Source organism: Heterocephalus glaber, unplaced genomic scaffold (assembly GCF_053883595.1).
Source record: "Heterocephalus glaber isolate CG9 unplaced genomic scaffold, H.glaber_assembly_v1.0 deba00001608, whole genome shotgun sequence".
Classification (NCBI taxonomy): domain Eukaryota; kingdom Metazoa; phylum Chordata; class Mammalia; order Rodentia; family Bathyergidae; genus Heterocephalus; species Heterocephalus glaber.
This window is the reverse complement of record NW_028258379.1, coordinates 4,399,809-4,408,723: the sequence shown is the minus strand read 5'-3', so window position 1 is coordinate 4,408,723 and position 8,915 is coordinate 4,399,809. Positions and strand designations below refer to the sequence as shown.

The window sequence follows — 8,915 nt, the reverse complement described above, 5'->3', positions numbered from 1 at the left end:
TTGTTTAGGTTCAACAGTGACAAGAATTAGATTTCAGTGTCATACTCCTCGTTTTCTTGACCACTGATTGCACTAAAGAATTATATATGTAAGTCTGGATATATAGACATGCATATAATAGCAGTCCTGTTTATGAACTATATTTAAGTATTCTTCAGAGTTTCTACTTTAAATTTCCCTTTGGATTTTTCCTTTGTTTTTTCCCTGTTGGCTTTCCTGTGGGATAAAATTATAGGTCCTGAATATTTTGGATGGAAACTTTTTCTTTTTTAATAAAGAATGAATGCATGCTATTAAAAACTGTGTCTTGTCTTTCATTTTATAACATTTTATCGTAAATATTTAAAAAACCACTTTAAGGCAGTTTGTCTTTAAATTTACTGCATTAGTTTTTGTGATCCTACACTTAAAAACATTTTTTCTTTGCTGTTATAGTTTTCCTCTTAAAATTGTCACTCTTCAATATGTTGTCTAAGTTGAAAGATTGAAAATAATTTTTGTAAACCAAGTATAAGACACAAAGAACCACTGATATATTGAACATCTAGGTACCCATCCCAAATGAGGAAAAAGTAAAAACTGATTATGTTATAAGCTTTCTTAGACTTTGATCAGTGAAAGTGTACTCTGGTCTTTAACTATTAGCACAGTGTGTTTGAGGCAGATGTAGAATAATACCTCATCCCCTCGGACCCCCTGCTAATGAATGTAGTGTGGTACCCTGTGTTCTTGGTCTCAAGTGCCCGGACTAGGTGGTTGTCTAGCTCTGTCTAGGCCACCCAAAACATTGGTCTGTCCAAAGGCTTTACCAGCCAGAGATGAGAGCGACATGGCATCCATCAGAGCCTTTCTTTATGGAAAGGATTTGAGACAGAGCAGCTGTCATCATGGCTTCATTGAAGCTAGTCTTCTCAGGGCCACCTCCAAATGAAGACCCGGCAGTAGCATCTGACCCCTGTCCACATGGTCCTGGTGTAAACACACTTTTCTGTGGCTTCTGTGACCCTACCTAGGGTTTGCTCTTTCCTCTAGCTGTTTCTTCTTCTCTACTGGCTCTTCCTCCTCTTCTACACAGGGCTGCCTCCGCTCAGCTCTGCACACTTGCCACACTTGAGCTTGTCCATCCCCTTGACTGTGGGCCGTTTATCTGTACTGTTGACTTCCACATTTCTGTCTACCTCTGACCTCCAAGCTGTACATGTACATGAAAATGCTGATGGGTACCTCCATATCTGTGTTTCCTAAATATCTCTAATTTAACACCTCTTCCGTGAAACACCAGATGTCCCCCAACCATTTCTTCCCCTTTACTTTCTGACTCCCCTTTTCGTCTGGCTGCTCAGGCTAGCACAGTAGCCTCTGATCCCTTTACCTCCGTACCTTCTCCCCACAGTAGCTTCCATCAGCAAGTATAATTGGTCCTACTTCCAGTATAGATCTCTAGTATGTCCAGTTGTCTTGGGTTTCTGTGATTTGTACCAGTAGCCTCCTATGTAACAGTAGTCTCCTAAGTGGTTTCCCTGCTTATCTTGCCTCTTCTTTCCTTCTTTCTGCTCCTAGTGAAGCACAGTGATCTTTTTACTCATCCACGTCTTGTGCTTCCTCTCAGTCCTCAGTATGGGCAGGGTTTTCACTGCATCTGTAATGAAACCCAAACTGTTCTTTCACCTTTTGCTAGTCTGCCCTCACATTTTCTGCACTTTTTTTCTTCCTTCCTTCTTTTCCTTTTTTCCTTTCCTTTCCCTCTCCTTCCTCCCTCCTTCCTCCCTGCCTCTCTCCTCCCTGCCTCTCTCCCCTCCCTCTCTTCCCTTCCTCCCTTTCTCTCTCTCCCTCTCCCTCCCTCTCCCTCGCCCCCCTTTCTCTCCCTCCCTCCCGCCCTCCTGCCTGCCTGCCTGTGCTGCGATTGGCTTGAACCCTAGGCCTTGAACCTGCTAAGTATATTCTCTGCCACTGAGCTAAAACCTTGGCCCTCACCTTTGACCTTTCTAATACAATTTTTTGGTAACTCATTAAAATTTAATACTAAAATAAAATGTCTGGATTAAAACTTCTAAATTTCTAAAAGCTTGATAGACTCCACTCTTATTTTGTCTTTTTTTCTCTTCTACCCTTTCTCGTACATACCTGGAAACCAAATCGCAGCTGGCCCTATTCCATCGCCCCAGGACTTTGATTTCCTTGGGCATTTCTCAGACCTCTATGAGAGCTGCTTGGGCCCCCTTACCAGCATCAGGGGGATTTCTTGAAGAGAAGGCTTTACTCTCATGTCAGGCTTACCGTGCTAGCACTGGAAATGGCTTCGATTCTTGCTCTTGGTGACACTTTGTCTTCTTGCTTCTCTGTCCCACTCTGCACTAAGCTTACTTCTCCCCTAAGTTTTCAGTATCCTGTCTTTGGCTGCCCAGTTTTTCACTTTGTGTCCTTAGTTCTCCATTTGGGCTGTCAGTCAGCTTATCTCTTACTCAGTTTTCAACTTTCAGAGACAAGTCTGGAATTTCTGTTCTCTAATTAAGCCTTCTTTCCTATCCTATCTTAAGATCTTTTCTTCTGTGGGTGCTGTGGCCATACCTCATATGCCATTGTTTCTAACACTAAGATCTGTGAACTTCCTTGATAAACTAACCTCTCCGGTGATTTATTTTTACCAGCAGTATCGTCATTTTCCTGACCTGAAAGCATTAGTAATCTTTGAATGTCTTTCCTTTCCGTTCTGTCTTGGCGGGGGAGCGGAAACCTGTTTCTTGGCTTTCAAATGTGTTTCAACTCCTACCATTCTTCCTTGGCCATGTCTTGGCTAATTTGATCACATCTTTTCAAACCTCTGTAAAACCTCTCAAACCTCTGGCCACTTTTCCCTGTTGCCAGTCACGTGACACCCAGATGACACAATGCTTTCCCTCATGGCAGATCTAAGTCTCTTTATCTAGGTGCTTCTACTTCCTCAGTCTGTTTTCCGAATACCTCCAATCAACTCTACTCTGCCCTTCCTGCCTGCTCCTTTTACCTTCCTTTTATCTTTTGTCCTTTTCACACTTTCTTTCTTTCCTATCACTGGCTGGGAGGAGCATTGTACCCTCCCGGGATGTCTTCTTGACCTTCAGTTTGTGCTGGGGATAATACAGGTTTGAATACTCAGACTCATCAGAATTTAAGGAGGATGGACTTGTCTGTCAGGTGTTCGAGAACAGAGCAAAACAACGAAACCTCAGTGTCATTACATTTCCCTGAAAAACAAATTAAATGCAAAGGATGTTGAAGTCTTGGAAGCAGCCAGGTTGGATGCAAAGGAGAATGTTGGAAGGCCTGAGAAGACTTGAAATTACCTTTTGAGAAACTTAATATCTACATAAAGGGCTCCTTTAAACATTGAGAATCCATGGCGACCCTTGGTATTGTTGCATATTGTTTGATACAAAGAAGGCAGATGATTGCATGTTTGCCTGTCTGCCTTGAAAACATTACTCTTCCAGGTGGTCCCTTCAGTGTATGTTGTGGATATTCGCTGAAAGCATAAAACAAAACAAAAGCGGTGAGCAATGAGCTACCCACATTACTCTTTATCAGAGGTGGTGTACTGGGCACAGGTGCCAGATGCCCCATCTGAAGGGTGGCAGACCTTCTTCCCAGCTGTGAGATGATGAGTAAATTACCAAATATGTCCGAGACTCAGTTTCCGGATTACAATAGCAGTCACAGCACTGTGGAGAAGATTAAGGAGTTAACACATGTAAGCTGCTTAAAAGTGGCTGCGGCAGAGTAAGTGCTTACTAAGTTTTTACTATTATTATATATAACGATATGAACAGGAAAGGATGACTCATTCAAGATTTTCAGAGAGAACTATTTATTCTGAAACAGGAAATGGCTCTTCAGAATGTGAATCTTTTTTTTGTACCTGACCTGTCCTTGGTGACTCTTGTTTATTTTGGTTTACTCATTCATTAACCAGTATTGTTTGTTCTTGTTTATAGCATTAAAGTTCTTAAGGGCCGGGCATTTAGCTCAGTGGTTCTGGCTCCTGCCTCGCAAGCGCAAGGTTCTGAGTTCCATCTCCGGTACCAAAAAAAAAAAAAAAAGATCTTAAAAGGATAGATTGTCTCTCAGTGACCACGATATTTTTCAATAAAGGATAGATTCTGAAAAATACTCTAGAGAGGATTATATGAATGAAGTTTTTCTGGCCCATTTGGATCTATGAGCCATCTACACATAAAGCATTTGGTTTCATCCAAAGTTTAAAGCGTACACATTTTTTTGTGTGTGCTGACCATTCCTACAGTGAGGGAGGCTGGTGCATGCTGGGGGATTTTTAGAATCTAGATGAATGCCATCCAGAGTGGTCTCTCCTAGACTTGCCTGCATATTGTAATGTTAATTTTGTGATATAAGTGGCAATGCTACAAGCAAATGGTGTAACACTTTCAGACTTCAAAATAAGATCCCTCCCACTAGAGATTGAACCCGGGGCCTGGCACACACTAGACAAATGCCTTACTATTGAAATGCATCCCTAACCCTGCCCCCACATACTAGGGAATGAACCTAAGATCTTTGCATTGAACTACATCCCCAGCCCATTTATTTTGAGAAAGTCTGTTACTAAGTTGCCCAGGATGGGCTCGAAATTTGATTTTTCTACCTCAGCCTCCCAGAGTGCTGGGATTACAGGTGTGTGTCACCACACCTGGTTGGTTTCCTTCCCTCCCTCCCTCTTTCTCTTTCTCTACAGGGTCTTGTCAAGTTACTCAGCTGGAACTTGGAACCCTCTTGCCAAATCCTCCCAAGTAGCTGGAATTAAAGCATGTGCCACATTATCTTTTTTATCAAGTCTTATCTCTCTCAGTTGCTAAAGGCTTGTGTTATACATTTGAAAGTAGAGTAGATGTGCCTGGAGGGGCAATAAATAATTCACTCATTTTATGCTTGAAAGTTTCATTGTTAAAATTAGGCCGTTGGAGGAAGCCATTTGGTTCTTGTTACTATTAAGTTTTGGCAGTGGTGTAAATACATTTCTAACTGCGGTAACCCATGAGCTCCTTAGCAGACAAGGTAATCAACTCCACATTATCAGAGGGTGAGGCAGATTTTTTAAAGTGTGGAAAGGGCAGGAGCATGGGATGTGATTGTGTTGAAAATATTTATGTGCTTTAGGGGGTTGGAAATAAGCTATAAAAAGGGAGGTAGATGAGGAGGAAAGATTCATTGCTCTGTAGTCTGTATTCCTGCTGTCACATATATCTGTTCAAATAAATGTCAAAGAAGGATTCCATGTTGGTATAAAAGTATCATGCTTTCTGGGTCTCTAATGCAGCTGTTTCTATACTCCAGGATTGACTCATAATAATAAAACTGTGAATCTTATGTCTTTAGTTTTCTAACGTGTGAAATAGGAATATTAACCTCACCTTCCAAAATTTTGTAAGGCTTCAATGTGAGAACACTTAGAAAGCACCTGAACTAAGATATTGTGTCATGGCCCAGTGGTGATTTCTTGTGTTTTGAGGTGATCCATGAAATTTTGGTACCTTAATTGTTCTTTTTTTGGGGGGGGGTCTCTATCTATTTATATATCTTGCTTCTTACCAGACTCTGAATTTGAGAGCAGATAACATTTCTTTTTCATTCTCTAAAGTACGTGGTCTTTTTTTTTTTTTTTGGTACCAGGGATCGAACTCAGGACCTTGCTCTTGTGAGGCAGGCAGGCAGGCAGCGGAAGCACTGAGCTAAATCCCTGGCTTTTTTTTTTTTTTTTGAGACAGAGTCTTGCTCTGTAATTCAGACTCGCTTGAACTCATTATATAGCCCAGACTGGCCTGGACCTCGTGCCATCCTCCTGCCTCAGCCTCCCTAGTGGTGGAATTACAGGCATGCACCACCACACCTGGCTCTGTACATGGTTTTATAATACCATGTACATTTTCTTACAGTACAAGCCACTTTTATATTTATTTATATGACCATTTGATTAGATTTTTCTCCCCTTTTGATCTGAAAGCTTCATGAAGGCTAGGATCTTGTTTGTTTTTGCTCAGTAATATATATTTAAGACTTGTAATTGGCTGTTAAAGTGTTTTGTAAATATTTGTGGAACAAATGGAATGAATGAATGAATGAATGAATGATTTGAGTAATTAGTTCAGTGCCTTAGATTCTAAGCAAACACTTGTTTTGGGACATTGAAACGACCTATCATATCCTATCCTGGCTTATCCTGAAGCCTCATAGGTGGCTATTAAAATTTTGTAGTACTTTAGATGACTTTAGATCTTTAAATAATAGGGTATGTGAAAAAGAAGACTTACAAAATACTGCTGAAGTATTTTATGTTACTTTAGTAGGAGGTCAGTAATGTTTGTTTTGAATGTTTGAATTCTTTGAGTGTGTACATTACTATCATTACTTTTAGGGTTTGTAAGTGTTAGCATCCCTGAGCACCGATACTAATTTAAACTTTGCACTCAGGAGCAAAGCTGTCAAGCATTGCTTGTTTCTTTCTTTTGCCTGGACCCGGTTATTATATAATCAGGAAGGAGGAAGCTGTGGGGATGAGCAAGAGCCTGTGAGTCCTGGTCTTGGTGGTGCATGTACAGAAAGCGTACAGAAAGGTGAACACTTCTTAAATCCTGGATCCTCCGCCCCAGAAGCTCCATTTGTCTGCTGTTCATTCATCCACACGCTGACTCTTCACCTTCAGGGTTCCTACACAGAGCTCCACAGGTCCTGTCAGCAGAATCACTTCGCATGCTAAGTCAGCACAGTTGCCTTGCTTTCCTCTAATCAGATTACAACTTTATTTTGAAGTACAGTAATCTCACTGGATATTAGTAGGTCAAGCTCAATATTATTTTCTTCAAATACACCTTACACTTCTGGACACACAAAGGGGAAAACCCTATCAATAATTTAAATTTTCATTTTAAAATTACTTTTAAAAAACTTGATATTTATTAAATATTTTTCACATTCTAGGCATTGCAGTTTTTAAATGTCAATTAGGCATTACACATAAATTACACATAGGCATCTTTTTTAGCCCTTTATTTTATTTCAGAATTTTCTAATTATGATAAGATACACATAACATAAAATTACCATCTTACCCCTTGTTTAAGTGTACAATTCAGTAATATTAAGTATATTCACTTTGCAGTCTCTAGAGCTTTATCTTACTTCTTTTACAGTTTTTATTTTTATTAGTCCATGTTGGCAGAATAATCATTAAATTTATTGTGGGGAGTTGGTACATGCACACAACACATCTTAATTCTTTTTTTTTTTTTTTTTTTTAACTCTCCTCTTCTCCCTCCCTCTTCTATCTTTTGGTTCCCTTCTCAGTTTCAAAAGATCTGTCTCTCTGTTTCCTGTTATCTATATTTTGCTGATTATATTTTGGGCTTCTCATATAAGAGAAACCACATGGTATTTAAGCTTGTGTATCTGATTTATTTCACTTAACATTATGGTATCAAGATACAGCCATTTTCCTATAAGTGACTCAAATTTATCCTTCCTTATGGCAGAGTAGCACTCTTGTATATACATAAACATTTTCTTTATCCATTCATCTGTTGATGGGCATACAGGCTGCTTCCAAGGTTTAGCTATTATGAATGCACTGTTGTAAACATGGGTTTGCATGTACGATTGTAATATGACGTCTTTAACTCTTTCTAGAAGATACCTAGAAGGGAAACAGCAGAATCCAATGGAATTTCTAGGTTTAGTTTTTTTTTTTTGGTACTGGGGATCAAACTCGGGATCTTGCGGTTGCAAGGCAGGCACCTGAACCACTGAGCCGAATCCCCGGCCTCTAGGTTTAGTTTTTTGAGGACTCTCTATACTGATTTCTACAGTGGTTGTACTAGTTTACATTCCCACCAACAATGTAGAAGAATTCCTCTTTCCCCTGCAGTCTTGCCAGCATTTGTTATTATTTGTTTTCTTGATGATGGCCATTCTTTCTAGAGTAAAATGGAATCTTGGTCTTTTTTTAATTTACATTTCTCTAATGACCAACAATGTTGAACATTTTATTCATTTATCTATTGACCACTTGTACTTATTCTTCTGAGAAATGTCTTCATTTCAGTTGCCCATGTTTTGGGTCTTTTATTTTGGGGGTCTAATTTTTTTGAGTTCTTTCTATATTGTAGATATTAATCCTCTGTCTGAGGAATAGCTGGGAAATTTTTTTCCCCAATTCTGTAGGTTATATCTTCACTTTGTTGGATATTTCCTTTGTAGGGGAGCTTTTTAATTTGTTATGATCCTATTTGTGGTTTTTATTATATGTGCTCCCAAAGGGAGCGCCCATTTGTGGTTTTTGATACTTTTTTGGGTGCAGTTGGGGTTCTATTCAGAAAGCCCTCATTGCTTGAGCCTTTTATGCATTGTATTATTTCATGAAATCTTCAAGCTATCAGTGTGACGGAGCTACTATTCTTAAGATGCATTTTGAAAAATAAACTAAGTCTCAGTGATGCTTTTTAACAATAGTAATTTAACAGCCGAAGTTTATTGAGCACCATGTGTGTTCCAGACATACTTCTGTGTGTTTTTACTTTTATTCATCATTTAATTAAGTCAGCTCCACAGAGTCTGCCCGAAAAACGTATACACACTTCAGGAAAAGAAAAATAATAAAAATCTGGAAGCTAATGGCTGTCACTTTGAAGGCCTCTTTTTTTTGGTACCGGGGATCGAACTTGGGTCCTTGCGCTTGTGCAGCAGGCAGCGAAACCACTGAGCTAAATCCCTGGCCCTGGAGACCTCTTGTAATTGTAGATGCCAAAGGTAAATTGTATTAATCTCATGATATCTCAATACATTTAGTATTAAAATATTTATACAAGTTTTTCTCTTCCTGAAGCCTGTGTATATATATTTGTGTGTGTGTGTGTGTGTGTGGACTCTAT

At 39.5% G+C, this 8,915-nt stretch overlaps 1 protein-coding gene across 4 annotated transcripts in view; it reads left to right on the top strand.

Moving 5' to 3' along the window:
• Ppp2r5e (protein phosphatase 2 regulatory subunit B'epsilon) overlaps window positions 1-8,915 on the top strand; it is a 175,673-nt gene that overhangs the window by 68,465 nt on the left and 98,293 nt on the right. Inside the window, exon 3 of one of the 4 annotated variants that reach the window (XM_087195243.1) lies at window positions 9-88. The exons of the other annotated variants lie outside the window; for them this stretch is intronic. The gene's annotated coding sequence lies outside the window, so the exon portion shown is untranslated. The remainder of the gene's footprint in view (window positions 1-8; window positions 89-8,915) is intronic. 4 annotated transcript variants of the gene reach the window in all.